Below are 23,215 nucleotides of genomic sequence, written 5' to 3'. Positions count from 1 at the left end.
TTTCATTACGCCTGTTGAGGGAGTCCTAGATTAGGGGGTCTCCAGAAAGCCAGACTATATCCTTTGGCCGGACTGTTGGACTATGAAGATACAAGATTGAATACTTCGTCCCGTGTCCGGATGGGACTTTACTTTGCTTGGAAGGCAAGTTAGGCAATGCGGATATGTATATCTCCTCCTTTGTAACCGACCTTGTGTAACTCTAGCCCACTCCGGTGTCTATATAAACCGGAGGGTTTTAGTCCGTAGGACAACAGACAATCATACCATAGGCTAGCTTCTAGGGTTTAGCCTCTCTGATCTCGTGGTAGATCTACTCTTGTGATACTCATATCATCAAGAACAATCAAGCAGGACGTTGGGTTTTACCTCTATCAAGAGGGCCCGAACTTGGGTAAAACATGGTGTCCCCTGCCTCCTGTTACCATCCGCCTTAGACGCACAGTTCGGGACCCCTACCTGAGATCCGCCGGTTTTGACACCGACATTGGTGCTTTCATTGAGAGTTCCACTGTGTCGTCACCATAAGGCTCGATGGCTCCTCCGATCATCGCTAGCGATGCGGTCCAGGGTGAGGCTTTCCTTCCCGGAAAGATCTTCATATTCGGCGGCTTTGCACTGCGGGCCAATTCACTTGGCCATCTGGAGCAGATTGAGAGCTACGCCCCTGGCCATCAGGTCAGATTTGGAAACTTGAACTACATGGCCGACATCTGCGGAGACTTGATCTTCGATGGACTCGAGCCCATGTCGGACGCGCCGTACAATCTTGACGAGCATGACGTAACTCTGTCGTCGGACAGTATTGGGGAGATCGCATCCGCAGTTACTCCGTCCATCAATCCGGAGCAAGTCGCTCCATTCGAGAGCGGAGGGATGGACCCCGCCATGGAGGTCGCACTCTTAGTGGTGTTAGAGACGGATACTGACTTTACCCCTTATGAGAGCCATGTCACCAAACCACTGGATTCACCTATGGCCATGGACTCTGAGCCGCTCATATCCGTGCCCGTCGAGTCCGACTGGGCGCCGATCATGGAGTTCACCTCCGCGGACATCTTTCAACACTCACCCTTCGGGGATGTGTTAAATTCATTAAGGTCTCTCTCCCTGTCAGGAGAACCTTGGCCGAACTATGTCCGACTAGAATGGGATGCGGGCAATGAAGAAATTCGCTGCCCACCCACCACCCACTTGGTAGCCGCTGTCGACGACTTAACCGACATGCTCGACTTCGACTCCGAAGACGTCGATGGTATGGACGACGATGCAGGAGATGAACCGGAACCACCACCCACAGGGCGCTGGATCGCTACTTCATCACATGACGTATACATGGTGGACACCCCCCAAAGAAGCCAATGGTGATGACAAGCCGGAGGATGACCCCTCCAAGAAGCAACCTGTGGGGACCGTGACCCATAAGTCGTGATCACCGAATGCACGTGTACAGTGATCCCAGAGATCAATGCTCACTGAACACACAGAAGATGAATAACAAGAGTCTGGCATCCATACATACCGTCTTACATAAATTATGACCGCTATGGTCGAGTCTTGAGTATAACTTCACAGCGGAAATCTTTGTCGATAACTTGGACCCATGCCATCTGCCTTAACCCTACAAGCATTCTGACTGGGAAGCGTCCTAGCTTGTGTGTTCGTCACCGAAGTATTTTTCATCATACCCTGTTCTTTCATGCCTGGCCAATAAAATAACCAGTGGCAAGCCAATGAGTACTTTGAATGTACTCACAAGCAACCCATGTTTTGGCTCAAGATACAACAATGCATGACATAGGTAAATTTTTGCAGAAAGCTAATTTTGTTGTGTTATGACATGTTCAATAACTGGTAAATCATGCCTCGTATGAATTCCAGTAACCATAGGGACTGGTTACAGATATCAACATAAAGGGAGTGGGCTCCAACCCAACTCATCCATGTCAAGTCCTTGGACTTGACACAAGTAGTTCTTCCCACTTATCCAAACACACACACTAGTTTGTAAACATGTGGACGTAGCACAAGAGCGGTTACCGAACTGTCCTTGACCGTGGACACGGCTATTCGAATAGTTTTACACTCTGCAGAGGTTGCACACTTTACCCACTAGATCCGGGGAACTTTCGTGTCTTCCACAACCCGCGGTACCTCAAGTACCCGGGGTAAGCACCCGATCACTATCTTTCCCTAGACGACACTAACATAGAGTCCACTCGATTGGTAGTAACCCCCGTGCCCAACATCATCACATAACACTTTCGTGGAGCCACGCTCCATAATCATCTCATATCACAAGCACGGGGTACCAACGGTGTGTTTGGTGCCCTGTGAAAACAGTCATAGCCGCCCTACCTGGCACGACCCCGTCCCGAGAGAGCGCAACAACAACTCTCCTGTCACTATTAATGCGGGCTCCAAGCTAGTATTGGCCTAGGTAACCAATAATGCCCTTTCCCATATAAGGGTAGAGTGGTTGCGCATGTAAGGTTGGAATAACGGTCGCAACTTCAACCAATCTGTTTTGAAAACAACACACACACTTGCCTCGGTACACCACTTCGTCATCAAGTGGTTACCCAACTCATCATCTCCCTCGGGCATAAGTGGCACCCGATGGGGTTTTCGAAAAGTTTTTGAAAACAGTCTTGCTTCCATTACAATGCATATACCCAACCCATTTTCGTAGCAGCTACTTAGCATCCTAACTACACCCACTTGCATAACCCTCATAGAAAGGTAGGGTCATGCATCATGCAAGTATCAATGAGAAAAGCAACGGAGGCAAACCACCTCAAGTGGTCACCATTTTATCATGACTTCGATGCAAGCAATGAAAGTGCCATATGACATGCATAAACAGGGTTTCTTAGACATGGTCAAAGGGCTGCTTGCCTGGTTCATCAGAGTCTTCAAATCTTCTGGTCCATCTCCGAGTATCTCGTCTACTTTGTCAACTAACGTCAGAAACAATCATAGTAAGCAACACAACAAGGCAGAAAATAAAAGTGCTCTAAAAATATTAATTTGACTTTTCTAGGACTTCTCTGGTTATATGAAAAATAACCAGAGTGGTTTCATTGGGATTGGGTTAGTGGATATTCCTGAACATTTCAATATGATGGAATCAAGGGATTTGTGGATTTGCAAGAAGTGTATAGAAATATATATTTTGAAAAATGAGCAAAGGCACCCATTTAACAAACCATGATTTTAGAAGTATCTAGGAGTTGGTTTCACTGGATTTGGAGTTCAAATGATTTTCCTATGAATTTGCAAAGTTGAAAAATATGAAGAAATGGCTTATTGTTTTGTGTGGTATAGAAAGTATTAAGAAAAATGTTCATAAACTAAGTTATGAACTTAGAAGCATATAGGAATTTGAATCATGGCATTTGGATCAATTTTGAGCTCTCTGTGATTTTCTAAAGTTCATCACAGAAATAGGAAAATAGGGTTTTTCAAAATATGTGTGAAGAAAAGTTTCCTGGAAAAATGTGCAAACAACACCATGTGATAGATCATGAATTTATGAACTACTAAAAGTTTGAATCATCGAATTTGGAGCTCTGTTGAATTATTTATGGATTTTTGAACTTGAATGGAAAAATAAAAAGGAAATAAGGCTTTAACCTTATCTTGCGCACGGGGTGACAGATAGACCGTGGGCCGGCCCAGCGACTCGGCTGCATGGGCAGAGGTGGTGATGTCGAAGGCGGCTTCGCGGGGGTGCGCCTTCATGCAGGGAGGCGGATCCGGCCGAAGCCATTTCCACTTAAACGGTCGGGCCTGCCCGCTGGGTCGCTGACGCGCGGGGCCCAGCAGCAGGCCATCTTCAACCTCCCGCGCATGCTCCGGCCGCAGGGAGGACCGGCTCCCGCCAGCGATTGCTGGGGCTACAGAGCACCCCCGGTGACGTTCTTCCCACCGACGTGACCAGCGCAGAGAGGCACTTCCAGCCACTGGTCACACGCATGCCGGGGAGGACCTGGTCAAGGAGAGCACCGTTCGTGGTGGACGTGGCCGACGGCGATGGCGGGCACGGCGCTCCGGCCATCGGGAGGAGTAACCGGAGTGCGGGGGAGCTCCGAGGGGGCAGTAGAGATGCAAAGTAACCCATAGGTGGGGAGGAGGGGGCCCGGACGACAAGAATTTAGGCGGTGGTCGGCGGCTCGGCTCCGGCCATGGATGAGGTTGGAGGGCGCGAGGAGGGGAGTGGGTTGGTCCTGGGGATGCACGGGAGGGAGAGAGAGCCAATTGGGTAGAGATAGAGCTCGGGGGTGGCCTTAAGTAGCTGACCCGTGGCTCACCGTGGACGCAGCACACGGGTGGCTGCGGCAACTGCTCGGGAGGCCAGGAGAGAGGGCGCGGGGCTGTCTACGGCGTTCGTGGGAGTTGAGTGGGGTGCCAGGAAGAGAGAGGAGGAGCGGGGCGAGCTACGCGCGGCCACAGGAGCTGCACGAGCATTGGCCGAGCCGGGCGGCTTTGGGCATGCACCGCAGGAGGTGAGAGAGAGGGGGAGAGGAGGGGGCATGCACGGCTGTCGTGTTGTAGACGTCGAGGACCTCGACTGGCGCGAGGGGGAGGCTCGAGGTGGTCGGGGGACGCGGCGTCAACGGTCGGGAGCACGATGACGTGCTCCAGAGCGCGTCTTTGGCCGGCGTCCGCGGCTTTTACGCGCACACTCGCGCGTCCACTTGTGTCTAGTGGCTGCAGGGGGAGTAAACAAAGTGGAAATGGCATTGGATGCCTTGGGGAGCCAGTAGAAGAGAGGAGGGGTAGAGAGAGAGTGAAAATGCTGCTGTCCAGAGAAGAAAAGTGGATCCCTGCCCCCCTTCATCATTGCCTCTCGGGCAGGGAAGCACACCAGAGGTAGAGGGGGACTAGGAGAGGTTGTGGGAAGAAGTTCAGCTCATGGAGATTAGTGGAAATGGCCAAAACATGCATTTTTAGTTTTTGCCAGAAGGTGTTTGATGTAGGTTTGGGCAAGCAAATGGACTTCCCTTGTCATGAGGCTTGACAGGGTCAAATGGACTGCGAAAATAAGAGGTTCTACCAAGATTGAGTTCATTTGGGCAAAGTAGCCAATGTAACTTGGGTAAACCCTAGAAATCAGCAGAAATGGCTTTACCAAGATTTAGTCATGCAAATATATTCTCATTGATGCACCACTTGGTGTAGTTTCACCATTTGAGGACTTGAACATGTCCACAAAAATTCAGATCACAAGGACACACTTGGCAATGTAGAGTTGTTCAATTTTGGTTCTGGACAGAAAGGGTTTTAGAACACTTTGATCATGGTATCCTTCTCTCCAACTTTTGCCATTTGGTCTAGATGCATTATTACACCATTTGAGCATGTGCACCAAGTTTGAGAGCATTTGGACATGTTTGGCAGTGCAAGGTTGTTCAAACTTGAAAAAGGACAGAAATGGTTTTGAGAGGGTTTGGTGGGGCTATATTGTTCTCCATGACATGAGACTTTGTAGGGTCCTCAAGTAGGTCATTTTGGATATGATAGAATTTTCCTGTATTTAATGGAGAATATTTTCTTTGTAAACATTTCAAAAGCTTGAAATGTTGAGAAATAGTTTTTGAGGGATTTGAACAATAATTTGAACATGACCATGTGTTGAAACTCTTATATATGGACAATATATGTCCACTGAGCTTCCCCAAATTTTCTCAAATATTTTTGAAACATTAAAATAATTTTAACCTATTAAAGACCATTTCTGGCCTTAAGAAAAAGCCTTTAAATAAAATAGGAAATAACTTTTAAAATTATATTTTCGTGGTTTATGGGAGCCCTATACCTAATAGGTTTCAAATATACTTTTTGAAAGATTTTTCACACCCTTAATTAAGTACTTGTAGTTCAAGTCTCAATTTAGGGGTTTTTAGAAAACCTAATTTAGAAAAATTCTTTTTGGCCAAAATATTTTTGCAAGAATTTTTTTTTGTTTCCAACGCACATGGCATGATCATTGGGCAAGGTTTTGGATCAAGGAGAAGCAGTATAAGAGTTGGAGGATTTATTTGATTTTTTTAGAGCACTTGCAACCAACACACAAAAATCAAATCAAACAAAGACCAAAACACTAAAAAGTTTTTGTCAAACCACATTTTTTCATGATTGATTAGCTTAAGTGTTGTGGCATGAAAATCAGGGTGTGACACAACCCAAGCGCCGACGTCAGAGGCGCTGCTCTAAGCCCCGCCATAGCAAGAACAGCGATAATAATAGTCCACGCGACTCTGGAAGAGACGACAACTTCACCCCCCGGTGGCAGAAAACGATCAAGATGCAAACTGCAAACATAGTGCGGATCCGACATCCGAACACGATGACGCCAAAGATAAGCCTCATCAATCCCCGTCTAGGGAAGAAAGCAGTCCGGACGAAGATGCACCCATCATCCCGGAAACACACTTGGAGCAAGAGAACCTCCGCAAAAAGCTTACTGCCACAGCGAGAAGCCTGAAGAAACAGAAACAAAGGCTCAAGGTCGCACAAGATACGCTCAACAGCAAGCGGAACAAAGTTACAAAGTATGGTGGAAGTTACCATCCAAAAAGCTACCCAAAGCGCAAGCTATTACTGGAATTCGACGATGAGGCCCTAGAGCCCATACAGCCGAAAAGTGATACGGCCAACCGGCCGGATCCACCACCCTGTGAACGCGATAGAGCAGCTAACAAAGTCACGCATAAGTCAACACACGATCTACGTGAGAACTTGCGTCAAAAATCCGGCGCGACCAGATCTATCTATGGATCTAGGAAGTACGCTACGGTACACAACCAACACCGAATACTACAACCGTCCGAACACCATGGCGCATCCCAATACAGGGGTGCCGCACACCCCTTATGTTTCACTAATGAGGTGCTGGATCATGAATTCCTAGAGGGATTCAAACCGCTGAACATAGAGGCGTACGACGGAACCATAGACCCTGGAGTCTGGATAAAGGACTTCATACCCCACATCCATATGGCTCGTGGAGACAATCTCCATGCCATTAAATACTTGCCCCTCAAGCTTAAAGGGCCAGCTAGGCACTGGCTGAAAAGCCTCCCCGAAAACTCAATTGGATGTTGGGAGGAGCTCGAGGACGCTTTTCGGGCCAATTTTCAAGGGACTTATGTCCGACCTCCAGATGCATACGATTTAAGTCACATAATCCAACAGTCCAGAGAGTCCGCCCGAAAGCTTTGGAACAGGTTCCTCACCAAGAAGAACCAAATAGTCGACTGCTCGGACGCCGAAGCCTTTGCAGCTTTCAAATACAGCGTCCGAGACGAATGGCTCGCCAGACACCTCGGTCAAGAAAAACCGAGAACAATGGCATCCCTAACAAGCCTCATGGCCCTCTTTTGTGCGGGTGAGGACAGCTAGTTGGCCCGTAGCAGCACTAGCGACCTAAGCACATCCGAAGTCAGGGATGGCAATGGTAAACTATGATGCAACAAAAACAAATGTTGAAGTAAAGAAGGTAGCCCAGATAACACGGCGGTAAATGCCGGATTCAGGGGCTCTCGACCAGGTCAGCGGACAAAGCCTTTCAAGGGCAGCAGACAAGGACAATCTGGCCTAAACAAAATTCTTGACAAACTCTGTCAGATCCACGGCACCCCAGACAAACCTGCAAACCATACCCACAGAGAATGTTGGGTCTTCAAACAGGTCGGTAAGCTAAACGCTGAACACAAAGGGGATGAAACACCAAGCTAAGATGAGGATGAACCTCGCTAGCAAAGCGCTGGAGGACAGAAAAAGTTCCCACCAGAGGTTAAAACAGTAAACATGATCCAGGCGACAAAGGGGAGAAGCAATCACACACCCCGATGCACACACGCCATAAAGCCCGTCACCCCTAGGCTCAACCCCTGGTTGACCTGCCCGATCACTTTTGATCGTAGGGATCACAGTACAAATATCCAGCGCGAAGGACTGATGGCCTTGGTGTTAGACCCAATAATAAACGGGTACCATTTCACAAGGGTCCTAATGGACGGCGGCAGTGATCTAAATCTGATATATCAGGATACAGTCCACAAAATGGGGATATACCCGACACAAATAAGCCGAAGTAATACTACCTTCAAGGGAGTAATACCAGGCCAAGAGGCCCACTGCACGGGCTCTCTACTACTAGAGGTGGTATTCGGTTCTCCCGATAACTTCCGAAGTGAAACGTTAACTTTTCGTATCGCTCCATTCCGAAGTGATTTTCAAGCACTACTCGGAAGGGCGGCTTTCACTCATTTTAACGCAATACTGCATTATGCTTTTCTCAAGCTCAAGATGCCCGATCCACGAGGCATCATTACAGTTAGCGAAAATACCAACCATTCTTCACGTACGAAAGAGGACGCGGCGGCTTTAACAGCCGCACACTAGACGACCTCACCAACCAGAAAAAATGGCAGGTCGTCAAGACCACGGACACGGTTAGACGAGTCCGGCGTTCCATCATACATGCATGAGATTGGTTTTTGAACCCTCATAACATGATACCAGGGGCTTCCCACGTGTAATCAGGGCCAACCCAGCTCAACTAGGCTTCTCTGGAATTCTGATAACTCATTCTTCTTTTCGGCATGACAATTTTCACCTAAGTTCTTTATTTTTGCAGGTTACAATCGTGCTACACCCGTCCAGGACACGGCACAACGGAGACACAGGCGCAGACGTGCAGCAGGGACCCGCCCAAAGGTTTCTTTTTAGATTAAGGCCCTGCGAAAACCTTTTTTACTGTCTCTTGTTGCTTACATCCTCCGGATACTCCACACAACCGAGAAGGATGCCGGCGTTATTGGCATGTGGCCACGCCAGGATTTTGCACGTACCCGGACACATGGGGTTTCTTATAAAGGGAATTGTTTAGCCCGGTATATGTTATAAAGACCAAACACCTTAGGGAGTGTTCGGCGTCGCGAGTTTGGCCCTATATGCATCAGCTCCGAATCATGTCTTTGGTCAAATGTTGGGTTTGCCTGGCTCTCAAGTTTTGGTACCTTAAGTTCCGCTATATCGGCTAAGGTAGCACTGGGAGAACTACTGCGATTGTGCCCTGGTTCATCCGGATGAGCACCTGAGTAGAGAAAGCCGAAAACTGACTGTCATGATATAGCGAGAGACTGGTGAACCACTCGATGACTAATCGGAAACTTCAGGATTCCTCCGCATTAACGAAGGGCCGTTTTCCGGTCACGTACGTATGCGCACCGTATTCAGATGAGCGCAGAAGTACCAGGGGCTATATAGTAGCCCCACTGTCAAACTCCTATGGCCAAGTGAAAGTGTTAAAGCAATATAGTCTGATTGCCTCGTTCGCTACGCTATCACCTCCTTAATGGGCCAAGATGTTGGATCAAGTGTGGATATGCATCTTTTGCGAACACCCCCACATTATATGCGTGGGGGCAGAAGTCGACGACTGCAAACTTTCAGGTTATATACATATATACATAAACGGCCGCACAGGAGACATCATAGTACATTCGGGCAAAAGTATAAATACAGCCTTGATTAATTCAGAAACATATTGTTTGTACAATGGGACTGCATGTCACTGGAAAATAATATTCTTCGAGCACTGAGCCTCTATCAAACGAGCACCTTCAAGGACTTCTTCAAAGTAGTGCTCGGCAGCAACTCGGCCTGTAGCCGAACCTTGTGCTGCAACAGTGGTGGCCTCCATCTCCGCCTAGTATGTTTTGACACGGGTAAGGGCCATCCGCGCACCTTCTATGCATGCTGATCTCTTTACAGCATCGATGCGTGGCACATCTTCAAGGAATTGTTGCACTAAGCTAAAATAGCTACTCGGCCTTGGCCCTCCCGGCCACAGGTGATCCACAACGGACCTCATGGCAAGTCCGGACAACCTATGGAGCTCGGCCCAACCAGTCAATCACTCATTCAGCAGCAGCGGACGGACTGGAGCGTGAAACTGTGACCAAAACAGCTTTTCAACTTTGGGACCTTTCTGATCCTTGAAGTACTCGGCTGCGTCAGCAGCACTTACAGCCAAATCCATGTACGCGTCCATAGAACTCCATAGCTAGTCCAGAGGAGCATATTTCGGATCGCTGAACTTAGTCCGCAACAAGAAGGGCTTCCCAGAAACGATATCTGCAGCTTGATTCAGCTCCTCCTTCGTCGCTCTAATTTTGGAGCGGGCTTCCTTGGCAGCCACCCGAGCCTTCTCTAGGTCCATCGCCTTCGTCCGGTTTTCTTCTTCAAGAAGCCGGTAACGGTCAGCAGCATCTTTTAACTCCACGACCATCTTGGATATTTTTTCTTTGCTCTCGCAATGCACAGCCTGTTCGGCCCTTAACTCCTTGGCCGCCTTTAAAGCGGCCGCATTGCTACTCCTTGCTTGTTCCTTGGCTCGGGCAAGCTCCGCCCGAAGGGTCTCCACGGTGGCAGCTCCATATGCAGTCACAACATGTTAACGATACTGGCATCATGCTGCTCTTATTATGTGACAATTACCAGAAAAATCACTCACCCTGTGCCTCGTCAAGCCGCTTGTTAACAAGCACGATGTCGGCATCTGCCGCATCCAGTTGCCGCTTTAGTTTGGCAAAACCATCAGTCTGGCTCACCACCGGAGCTTCAACTACCCGGGACTATGATCCGCTGTTTGCCGCCGTTCCCGACAACAACCAGATTCTCAGGGGCTACTATCTGCATGGGCATACCTAACGTATGCGGTACTGTTAAAGGCATATATTGTTTCACGTACCTCGAAGCCTTTCAGCAGACTCAGAAAAGCTTCATGCAAACCGTTTTCAGCGGATGAAATCCTTTAAATTACCGTACCCATTAGCGTACGATGCGCTTCCAAGATGATAGCTTGCCCCAGAAGATCCTTCAGCGTGTCCGACCGCACACTGTATGGACCCTTGCTGTCGCTCCCCTCAGGAGCCGGATACTGGGGATGCCGGGCAGCCAAAGGGTTATCCTCTGGCCCTAGTGGATCCGGAGATACCCTTCGCGACAACACTTCAAGGTTGCCCACTTCTTGGGTTGGGGAGTCTGGGGGAGGCGTTTCGCTCTCCATCATCTCCGGAAGAAGATCCCCCGAAGATGAACTCTGTCGAGAAGGGCTGCGATCCGGACTACAATTTATAAGCATCGATTATTGTCTTCAGAAGTAAGATAGGATATCTTCATTATTAAGTACTTTTTGATTACTTACAACTCGGTAGAGGGCTGATCCCCGCGCGGACATTGTGCGGCCGGAATACCCTCTGAGGCAGGACCCTCTGTGGGAGATTTCTTCTCCCGTTTGGAAACCTTAGTTTCTGGATCTTCAGAGGTAGTCCTCTTCCTTCCCCGGGGAGAAAGAATGTTAGATTCTTCCCCTTGGTTATCCTCCCTCACGATTGGAATAGATAGCGATGGAGTCCCTCTATCGCCCTCTTTATTCCCCCCTTCATCTTCCTTTGAGGGCACTAGAAAAGGTGCTGGCTCGAGCATCTTTTCCAGCACCGGATTGTCCAACCACTCAGGAAGGGGAGCCGAACACAGGATCAGCTTCGCCTTTGTTATCCAGTCCTGATCAAAGAGCGATTCTTCAGAATAATGTCATGATAAATAAAAGGACAGTGTGTTCGGCCATGGGATTACTTACTTGGGCAGTGGGGCGGTTGCAGCTTAGGCCCACGTCCTCGGTGGTGTCCGGACAATCTGTTTGAGGTCCGAAGAACGATTTGTACATCTCCTCATGCGTCATGCCGAGGAAATGCTGGATAGTGCGCGGTCCTTCCGGGTTGAATTCCCACATACGGAGGGGTCGGCGTTTGCAAGGCTGGACTCGATGAACCAGCATAACTTGCATTACCATAACCAGACTGAAATCTCCCTCGAAGAGATCTCGGATGCTACTTTGCAGTATTGGCACGTCCTTGGCTGGACCCCAGCTCAGCCCCCTGCTAATCCATGACATCAGTTGTGGTGGGGGGCCCGAGCGAAAGGCGGGGGCAGCTACCAATTTGGCACTTCGGGGAGCTGCGATGTAAAACCACTCCCGCTTCCACAATCCGGACACCTCTGGAAAGGAACCCTTTGGCCATGGAGCGTCAGCGATTTTGCTTATTAAAGCACCTCCACACGCTGCGTGCTGCCCCTCGACCATCTTCGGCTTCACATCTAAGGTCTTGAGCCATAGGCCGAAGTGATGGGTAATGTGGAGGAAGGACTCACATACAACAACAAATGACGAGATGTGAAGAAGGGAATCCGGGGCCAAATCATGAAAATCTAGCCCGTACTAGAACATAAGACCCCTAACAAAGGGATCCAGAGCGAGGCCTAGTCCTCGGAGGAAGTGGGAGACGATCACGATGCTCTCGTTGGGTTCAGGAGTAGGGACGACCTGCCCTCGGGCGGGCAGCCTATGCGAAATTTCGGCGGTCACATATCTGGCCTCCCTCAACTTCTTCATGTCCTCCTCTGTGACGGAGGAAGGCATCCACTGGCCTTGAAGGCTGGATCCAGACATGATTGAAGGTCCGAAGCGTCTGACCTGAGCTTTTGGTGTTAGAACTCGAGGCGGGGGAAGGATTCGATTGAGCGTGGGAGGGGAAACAGAAAAAGCCCTGTCCCTTGATAAAGAGGGTGAATATCAGGCGTCCCCCTCGTGGCCGTTTGAGACTTACCTAAGATCTAGGAGTCATACCAATAGGCACGGTTGGGTTACCCACGTTTGTATTGATGAGAATCCCGTGATAAGGGGAATACGATCTCTGCTTTGACAAGACGTGTCAAGAAACGGCCTCACATTATGTGCGGGGTTGGTTAAAGAAAAACAGTTCAAATAATGACCGGGCCGTGGCATGATGTCATGCCATCCAAACATGTCAGCGGATTAGATTTCTGGAAATATTATTCTCTCTACGGTGGTGCGTGAAACTTATTTTACAGGGTCGGACACTGTCCTTGCATTCAAAATCTTCCATGGTGTATTCGGAGGAGGAACCCGCCTTGGAATGCCGAAGACAACACTGCGCGCCGGACTCATCGTCATTGAAGCCTGGTTGAGGGGCTACTGAGGGAGTCCTGGATTAGGGGGTCTCCGGACAGCCGGACTATATCCTTCGGCCGGACTGTTGGTGTATGAAGATACGAGATTGAAGACTTCGTCCCGTGTCCGGATGGGACTTTACTTGGCGTGGAAGGCAAGCTAGGCAATACAGATATGTATATCTCCTCCATTGTAACCGACCTTGTGTAACCCTAGCCCCCTCCGGTGCCTATATAAACCGGAGGGTTTTAGTCCGTAGGACAACAGACAATCATACCATAGGCTAGCTTCTAGGGTTTAGCCTCTCTGATCTCGTGGTAGATCTACTCTTGTAATACTCATATCATCAAGAACAATCAAGCAGGACGTAGTGTTTTACCTCTATCAAGAGGGCCCGAACCTGGGTAAAACATCATGTCCCCTGCCTCCTGTTACCATCCGCCTTAGTCGCACAGTTCGGGACCCCCTACCCGAGATCCGCCGGTTTTGACACCGACACCTGTATTTTACGCGTTGTTTTCAATGACGAGTAAATTACACTTGTATGTTAATACAGGTTTGATATAAACCAGAGCTCCCAAGCGCGGCCTTACCGTTTCATGCCGTCTCAGTTTCTCGAATGTGCTCATAGGTGTCCGATGATCCTGGCTTCCTGAATGAGCAGCGGGCGCTGTATCAGACCATCCGTAGGGCCCACGAGGCCCTCTCTGTTGTCCTTTGAGTTGTTACCCTCGCCGTGGCGCCAAGCATTGTTAACATCGTCAATGAACATGAGGATTTAGGAGATGACTTTATTTTGACTGGATGACACTAGGGACCCACTAGGGCCATAGCCGTACGTACGCAAGTGCCTCCTTATTATGTACAACTATTTTTTTTGCATTCTCCTGGTTTCCTGACATCATGGTCCCATACCATTGTCAACCTATGTAGTCAATATAAACGAGAGAATTGCACAAGGTGCAGCCGATAGCTGGGACCAAGCAGCTCGAGCAGTATTTGTGTTTTTGAGGCGTGAGCACTGCAGAGTTTTTCTTGGCGATGATTTCGTTGTCATTCAGAGGAGAGCAGCGTATTAACTGGGCGGGCTGTGGCCCGTCTAGCCCAGGCCAGATATCCAGCCCAAATACTAATTTTTTCAAGATGAAAATGGCTAGCCCAACTATACGTCTTTTTGAGGAATACCCAGGCAAGGTCAACTTGTTATTCTCCGCCCCGGTGGGCTGCAAATCTTTGCTAGGAGGATTCATTAGGCTTAATAGGAAAATGGGCTTTAAAAAATAATAAATGGGATGTAATTATAAAAACTAGGCAGTAACTATAAAAAATGCACCAAACACGAAATTAGTTTATAAAATATTATTTATGAATTTTGAAAATCTTAAATTTTCATTGTTGTGCGTGCAATGTTTCGTTGGATTTTTACGTAATACAAATTTATATTTAATGTGACTAGAAATTTCGGGATAAAAATATTTCGGATCCCATCAAAATGTGGGAAATTTTATTGAATTCTGTCTTCAACGGTTGGATTGAAATTATTAATCGTTGTCCTAGCTAGAAAATGGGCTATACTTTTAACAAACTATAAATGGGCCGTTGTAAATTCCATTAGAATTCAAAAATGGGATGTACATTCTTACAAAACGCAAATGGGCTATAAGTTCTCTGCCACACACTTGTGGGCCTACTAAGTGACGCGTCCCCTAAAAAAATAAGTTGACGCGTATGCAAGGCTTTGTCAACTTATTATAGTCAACACACGGTTCTAGCAGCAGTGGCCGTTGGATGTCTATCCAACGGATGTCGTGCTTCTTCTTCAATCTCGGATATTCTTAGCTTCGGCCGCCCAAAAAATGATTCCCCCCCTGACATCTGGGGCGCACCGTTTCGGAGGCTGGCCGGTGGGCCTACTAAGTTGGAGCGTACCAAGGGCTTTGTCAACTTAGTCAATATAAATGATTCTAGCTTCAGTGACCGTACGATTTCCATCCAATGGCCGTAGTGCTTCTTCAACCTCTGGTCTTCTTGGTCCAGCCGCCCAAAGCAGCGCCGGTCGTGCCGCCTGCTCCTGCCTCCCGTGGCCGGCTGTGCTGCCGCGGAGGCACACCGCCCCCATAATACTCCCACCGCTGGCCAGGCCATCCCCCACTCACCAACACCCCCTGTTATTCTGCGGCGACAGCAGCCTCACACCGCAGCCGAACGAGTGAACCCTCGTACTCCTCTCCGCGCGGGCTTCCACTGCTGCGTCTTCCCCGGCTCCGCGTCGTCCCCTTCCTAGGCCCCGCTGTCGTCCACCGCCCTGGTGCTCTCGGCGCGGCATGGTCAACATGGTCAACGACCGACTTCCATCGGAAGAGTACTGTGCGTGGAGAGGCTGACAGCTGGGTCCATGGCGGACGCAAGGAAGTGCCTCCTTATTACGCGCAAAATAATTATTCCTCCACCTGACAGCAGGGACCCACCGGACGGGCCACCTTATTTTGCGAAAAAAACGTTTCCCCCCTAACTACTGGGATCCACCGGACGGGCCACCGTATTTCACAAAAAACGTTCCCCCCGCTGTCAGCTCAGACCCACCGAAAGTGCCTCCTTATTACACACAAAAAAATGAATACTCCCCCTGGAAGCTGGGACCCACCTTGGTGGGAGGCTGACTTGTGGGCCTACTAAGTTGACGAGGATGGAGGGATTTGTCAACTTAGTCAATATGAACGATTCTAGCTCCAGTGACCGCACGATGTCCATCTAATGGCCGTAGTGCTTCTTCAACCTCTGGTCTTCTTGCTCCAGCCACCCAAAGTAGCGCCAGTCATGCCGCCTGCTCCTGCCTCCCGTGGCCGGCTGTGCTGCCGCGGAGGCCTCACCACCCCCTACTATTCCCACCGCTGGCCAGGCCCTGCGGCAACGGCAGCCTCACACCGCAGCCGAACGAGTGAACCTTCATACTCCTTTCCGCGTGGGCATCCTTTGCCGCGTCTTCACCGGCTCCGCGTCGTCCCCTTCCTAGGCCTCGCCGTCGTCCACCGCCCTGGTGCTCTTGGCGCGGCGTGGTCAACGTAGTCAAGGAACGACTTCCATTGGACGTGGACTGTACGTGGAGAGGTTGACAGCTAGGTCCATGGTGGCAGCAAGGAAGTACCTCCTTATTACACGGAAAATAATGATTCCTCCACCTGACAGCAGGGACCCACCGTACGGGCCACCGTATTTCGCGAAAAAAACATTTACCCCTTCGCACGCAAGGAAGTGCGTCCGGGCAAAAAAACAATTCGCCCCCTGACTGCTGGGACCCACCAACTACATCTTCGCACGCAAGGAAGTGCGTCCGGGCAAAAAAAACCAAAACGATTCGCCCCCCTGATTGCTGGGACCCACCAGCTACATCTTCGCAGGCAAGGAAGTGCCTGACAGTCAGGACCCACCTGGTCGAAGCATACGTAGCGTTGTCATTCTAGTCGAGAACGTGTACGTACACATATACTGGTCGATGTAGAGGCGCGCACGTGTCGTAGTAGAGGAGCATGCGTGTCATAGTAGAGGCGCGCACGTAGCATGTACACGTACGTACAGCGGCCAGGGTGCAGGAAAGAAAATACGGCCACGTATATACATACGGGCATACGTACGGCGAGGGCTCGTGTACATGGCTGAGTCAGAATGGATAAACAGCATCATCGTTGTGTTCATGGGGAGGCAACGGAATGCATCGTGTTCATGGGGAGTCAACGGAATGCGTTGTGTTCATGGGGAGGGGTGTGGCATACCGCAAAATGGAGGAAACGAACCTCCTACGGTTGAAACAGGGGTCTAGTTGATTGGGAGGAGTGTGGCGTACTGCAAAATAGAGGAAACGGACCTCCTACGGTCGAAACGGGGGTCCTGTTGATCGGGAGGGGTGTGGCGTACCGCAAAACGAAGGAAACGGACCACCTACGGTCAAAACGGGGGTCCTGTTGATCGGGAGGGGTGTGGCGTACCGCAAAACGGACGAAACAGACCTCCTACAGTTGAAACGGGGGTCCTGTTGATCGGGAGGGGTGTGGCATACCGCAAAACAGACAAAACGGACCTCCTACGGTTGAAACGGGGGTCCTGTTCATCGGGAGGGGTGTGGCGTACTGCAAAACAGGACTCCACGGGATACTGTTCATCTCCACCATCGACCTCCTCCAGCCTCCACGGGCTCCTATTCATCCAGCCTCCACCGCGCGCTACTCCACCGGCTACTGTTCAACCACCCCTCCACCGTCTACTGTTCATCCAGCCCTCCACACCACGGGGTCCTGTTCAACCACCCTCCATGGGCATCCCTCCACCGTCTACTATTCATCCAGCCCTCCACTCCACGGGGTCCTGTTCATCCAGAGGCAACGCCACCGCTCACTGTTCGTCCACCCCCCCCCCCCCCCCCGCAACGCTCACTGTTCATCCAATCGATCGGCTTCAGTTAGCAGCAGTAGTGAAGGAATCGCTCGATCGGGTTCAATTAACAACCATTGATCGATCGCTCGGGTTCAGTAATGCGTAGCCTGCAGTGCAATCGCTCGGGTTCAGTTAGAGCCCAATGCCTCGCTCGGGTTCAGTTAGAGCCAACGCCTCGCACACATGCGCGTACGTGTATGAGAGAAACGCGCATCGCTCGGCCCCCGACCTCCCACCATAACCGGGAACTCCCTGAAATTTTCCTCCCCCTCGCTTCTACCATGGTTTTTTCCGTCATGGACGGCCCAAAGAATGTCATGCAGATGCGTCTCCGGCTCGCCTTGGACGAAAAGCCCATTTTCTGTCATTATTTTTTGTCATAGAAGTAGGAGCCCACCACATCTATGATGATACCGGGTTTTGTCACAATTATCGTCATAGAAGTGTCATAGGTGTGACAGAAAAAAATTTCGTTCGGCCCAAAATGTCACGGATGTGTATTTTTTTGTAGTGTTGGACGTGGGCGTCTCCGCTTCCCCATGCTGCCTCGGCAACTACCCACCTGACAAAAGGCTGGAACGGGCTACATTTTCCTTCATTGCTTTCCTTTATCTTGCTCCAGATCCCCTTTCTTGCCCTTCACTTCCACAGACTCCAGATCCACCCAGACCTTTGAGCTTGCCGTCAATGGCACCCAAGAAAGCCCGGGCTACCCCTTCGCCATCCATGTACGAGCCCGCGCTTGAGGTGCCGAACGTGTCGGATAAGAGCCTGGCCACCGTGTGCTTGATGATGGTGGAGGGTGGTGAGAAGAGAAAGACTGTGCTTCGAGCTGGCTCCGCCGAGCCTGAGGACTCTGGTAGCACCTTCTACCCCTTCTTCACGAGTAGCATCGTCACCGGGCTGGTCCCCCCTTCTCCGACTTCTTCTACTCCGTCCTCAGTCACTACAAGATCCATGCCCTTCATCTTCATCCCAACTCCGTCCTTCTTCTATCGATTTTTGCCTTCTACTGCGAGGCGTACGTCGGGGTGATGCCGTCCGTGGCGCTGCTGCGCCACTTCTTCTTTCTCCGGCTTAAGGAGGGCCCCTGCTCAGGGTGTGTTGGCTTCATCACGGCCAACAAGACCAATGCCATCTCGAAGGCCAGGAAGAAGGCCGAGGGCTTCAGGAGCAAATGGGTCCTGATGGACGCCAAGCGCGTCCACCCCCGGCTGGTGCTGCCGTCAAAGATACCTGTGTCCCACGAGGGGTGGCTTCGCGTGAAGCTCACTGACCCTTGTGCGACGCGGGTGCTAGAGAGGATGACCGCTGACCTGAAGCCCGGCGATTCGAGCACGACGAAGCTGATGGGGGCCATGATTGCCCAAGAATTCATGGCGCAACGCGTGGCTCCCCTCTAGTCATGCCCGCGCCCACTATGGAAACTTGTAGAAGGAGGGACGACCTTTGCCTATGCCCGGAGCTCCTTTCCGACGAGGAATTGCACTCAACACTTTGTTCCTTGGTCGGGGATTACCAAGGGTACCCGTATGATGGCCTTGTTCCTCTGTACCGCCGCCCGGATGGGGCGGAGGTCGTCGCCGCTCTGCCAGCCTTCGATGAGCATGGGCTTGTGCCGCCTGCGCCCATCGACATCCTGGTGGCGAAAACTCCGGTGGTCGTGTCTTCGGGTGAGTCTCATGAGGAGGGTGAGGAGGAAGAAGAGGGAGAGGAGGAGCGTGACTCGGAGGCGACCCGCGAAGGGGCGGGGGAGACCTCCCCCTTACACAAGGCCGACATCCTCCACACCCTTCCTGATGATGATGATGAGGCCGATGTCCCCCCGGAGAGGGAGGAGCCACCCGTGGTTGGGGGCTTCTCGAGGCCGAAGGCCAGCCTCCGGAGGAGGTCGCCGGTCGACGTTCTGACGAGGGGCAGGTCAGCACTGATCTCCCGAGGTGACGCTCCTGCCCGACACCGCTTGGAGCTGCTTCCGGTCCGTCTGCTGCCCCCACTTCCGCTCCTGGAGCCTGCACGCCTGCGCCTCAGGCTGTGAGGCTCTCAGGCTTCAGGCTTAAGAAGCGGAGGAACTACACCGTGGTGGACCAGTAAGTGTTCTTGTCCTGTCTTGTTCTTGCCTTTGCTGCTTATCCTTGACGCTTCTCTACTGCTTGATTAGGACATCGCCCGCGGCGATAAAGAGGAAGGAGGAAGAGGCGGTGCTGCTCGGGACCAGATCGCCTATGGTGGCCACACCTTCTCCGTGGACAAGGGCTGCAACGGCGCTCGCGCTTCTCCGGCTCGATCATCCTCGCAAGGCTTGGAAGAGCATCCTCGGGAGGAGTCAGCCCCCGTGGCCCCGCTGGATCCGGAGCTGCCAACGTCCGGCCCGGGCGCTGGGGTCCCCGAAGGGCAGGAGCTTCTGGCCTCCCAAGCCATGGTGACGACGTCGACTCCTCCCCCTCCTGCCGCACCTCAATATCAGGTCCTTTCGCCTCCCCTGACATCCTGGAGCGCGCTCTTTCCGCGATGACCCTGCTGCGAGAAGATCTTCGGGGCGCTGACCCCCACCTGGTAGCCGGGCACCTGAAGCTGGTCTCTGGCTGGCTTCACTCAGACGTGTCTGGTCGGGCGGCGCTGAGCCAGGCATTCGAAACCTCCGATAAGGACAAGCAGGCCGCCGCTCAGGCCGCGGCCGCTCGCGAGGTGGCACAGAAATATGTTGGGGCCGCCCAGGATCGCTGCCAGTTGCTGGAGGCCGAATTGAAGACTCTGCGCAACGAGAGTGTGGAAGAAGCTCGTGGCCGCAAGGTGGAGGTGGAGAGGATGAAGGCCCGAGAGGATGCCGTTAGGGGTCGCGACATCGAGCTGGACTAGTTGGGGAAGGCGCAGGCCACGGAGTGCAGCCGGCTGGAGAAGCTGAAGCAGGAGATGGAAGCGGAGAAAGCCGAGCTTGATGCCAAGGCGAAGGTCCCGGCCGAGGACCGCACGGACTTCAAGCTCCTAGAGGAGAGGTCCCGCAAGGCGCCGCGGTCGCTCTACAAGAAGGGCTTGGAGGAGCCGCTGGCCACCGCCGACGAGGACCCCACCCAGTGATAATCCCCAAGTGCAGGGAATCATCGTAGTAATTCCCAAAGGTGGAAGTGATAAGTATGGTGTGTCGAATCCACAAGGAGCTAAAGGTAAGATCAATATTCTCTCCACCCCTATCTGCCACTGATATGACTCTACGTACACCGAACGTTTGCTTCCAACTAGAAACGAGAAATAAACCTACGTTGTGGGTATGAAGAGGATAACTTTGGATGATATCTGAGAGCTAAAATATAAAAGTAGGTGCTATTATCATAAAGTTAGAATATATTACTAAATATAATAAATAGCGAGTGTGGAATAATGATGCGTCGGTTTGCGGAATTGTCTTAGGGAATCGTTAACAAGACCGATACTCGTCATTGCAATTTCATATGAGGGAGAGGCATCAGCTAACATACTTTCTCTTCTTGGATCATATGCACTTGTGATTGGAACTCTAGCAAGCATCCGCAACTACTAAAGATCATTAAGGTAAAACCCAACCATAGCATTAAAGCATCAAATCCCCTTTATCCCATATGCAACAACCCCCTTACCCGGGTTTATGCTTCTGTCACTCAAGCAACCCACTCTAAGCGAATCATGAATGTATTGAAACACCCTACAGCGGGAATCCCTCACGCTTGCGCGACACGGAGGGCACAATAGGACAGCACCAAAATAAAACATACAACTCATACTAATCTAGATCATCAATCAACCCAAAGACAAAGGATATCTACTCAAAACATCATAGGATGGCAACACATCATTGGATCATAATACGTGGCATGAAGCACCATGTTCAAGTATGGATTACAGCGGGGTGCGGGAGAGTGGACCGCGTAAAAGAGATGAAGGTGATGACGATGATGGTGATGTTGGTGAAGACAATCACCGCAGCGATGATTCCCCTCTCGATGGCACTCAGGTGCCACCAAGAGAGAGGAGGAGAGGTTCTCCCCCTTGTTCTTCCTCCTCCATGGCCCCCCTGGATGGGGAGATGTTCTCCCTCTAGTCCTTGGCCTTCATGTGATGATGGCCCCTCCGGGATCCTCCTCCATAGCCTCCAGTTATGATGGCCCCCTTCGGCAGGGTGCCAGAGAGGGCCTAGATTGATTTCTCGTGGATGTAGAGGCTTGCGGTGGTGGAACTTCCGATCTAGGTTAATTTCTGGAGGTTTGGGTCTTTATAGGAGAGGTTGGTGTCGAGAATAAGTCAGGGGGGCTGGTAGTCCACGAGGCACAGGTGCACACCCAGGGGGTGGGCGCCCCCACCCTCGTGGGGCCCACGGGACTCCCCTCCGGTAGATTTTTGTTCCAGTATTTTTTATATTTTCCAGAAAAATTCTCTGTTGATTTTCATCGCATTCCGAGAACTTTTATTTCTGCACAAGAAATAACACCACAGTAGTTCAGTTGAAAACTGTGTCAGTCCGGTTTAATTCTAATCAAATCATACAAAAATCATATAAAACTATTGTAAGCATGGCATGAATACTTCATAAATTATGGATACTTTGGAGACGTATCAGCATCCCCAAGCATAATTCCTGCTCGTCCTCAAGTAGGTAAATGATAAAATAAATAATTTATGAAGTGTGAATGCTAGCAAGTGCATAGATTTGATCAATGATAGTTCCAATCACTTTTTCTAGCATCAGTATATATCATAACAGTAGCTCAACTCATAAAACTTCTCATGATCAAGTAAAAAGCTATTCAGATGTTAAAGTATAGATCATAAACTTTCTTAAGAACTAACAAACCGTGCTCTTAGTCATCAAACAATTGCAATTCATCTTATTTTCGGGAAGAGTCTATGTAAGAGCTTTGATTCAGCAAACTCCACCTACTCAACTATCATTTAATCTTTCACAATTGCTAATACTCATGTGATATTAATGGGTTCAAAGTTTTAATTGGACACAGAGAAAGATAGGGGCTTATAGTTTCGCCTCCCAACCTTTTACCTCAAGGGTAATGTCAACAATAATAATTTATGCAAACCTACATCCAAGTGGATATATATATCCAGATCGCTCCAACACAAAGTGCTTGCCAAAGGAAAAAGTGTAAAAAGTAAAGGTGATGATCATCGTGACCCGTGTATAAGGGTAGAAGATAAAAGTAAAAGATAGGCCCTTCGCAGAGGGAAGCAAAGGTTGTCATGCACTTTTATGGTTGAATGCACAAAATCTTAATGCAAATGAACGTCACTTTATATTGCCACCTGTTATATGGACCTTTATTATGCGGTCCGTCGCTTTTACTTCTTCCACATCACAAGATCGTATAAAGCTTATTTTCTCCACACTAATGAATCATACATACTTAGAGAGCATTTTTTATTGCTTGCAACGATGCCAACTTACTTGAAGGATCTTACTCAATCCATAGGTAGGTATGGTGGACTCTCATGAAAAAACTGGTTTAAGGAATGTTTGGTAGCACAAGTAGTATCTCTACTTGGTGCAAAGAATTTAGCTAGCATGAGAGGGAAAGGCAAGCTCAATGTAACACCTCGGATGTAATTTACCTTATATGTATCCCAACTCTTGCCGGTTCCGCCGCTAAGTTATTTTATTTTCCTCGGGTTTGGGTTTTTGTCTTCGTGTGTTGTTGCCTTTGTCATGGATCTCATATCATGTCATCATGTGCATTGCATTTGCATACGTGTTCG

Source organism: Triticum urartu, chromosome 4A, assembly GCF_056163025.1.
Source record: "Triticum urartu cultivar PI428250 chromosome 4A, HENAU_Tu73, whole genome shotgun sequence".
NCBI lineage: Eukaryota > Viridiplantae > Streptophyta > Magnoliopsida > Poales > Poaceae > Triticum > Triticum urartu.
This window is presented reverse-complemented; position numbering follows the sequence as displayed.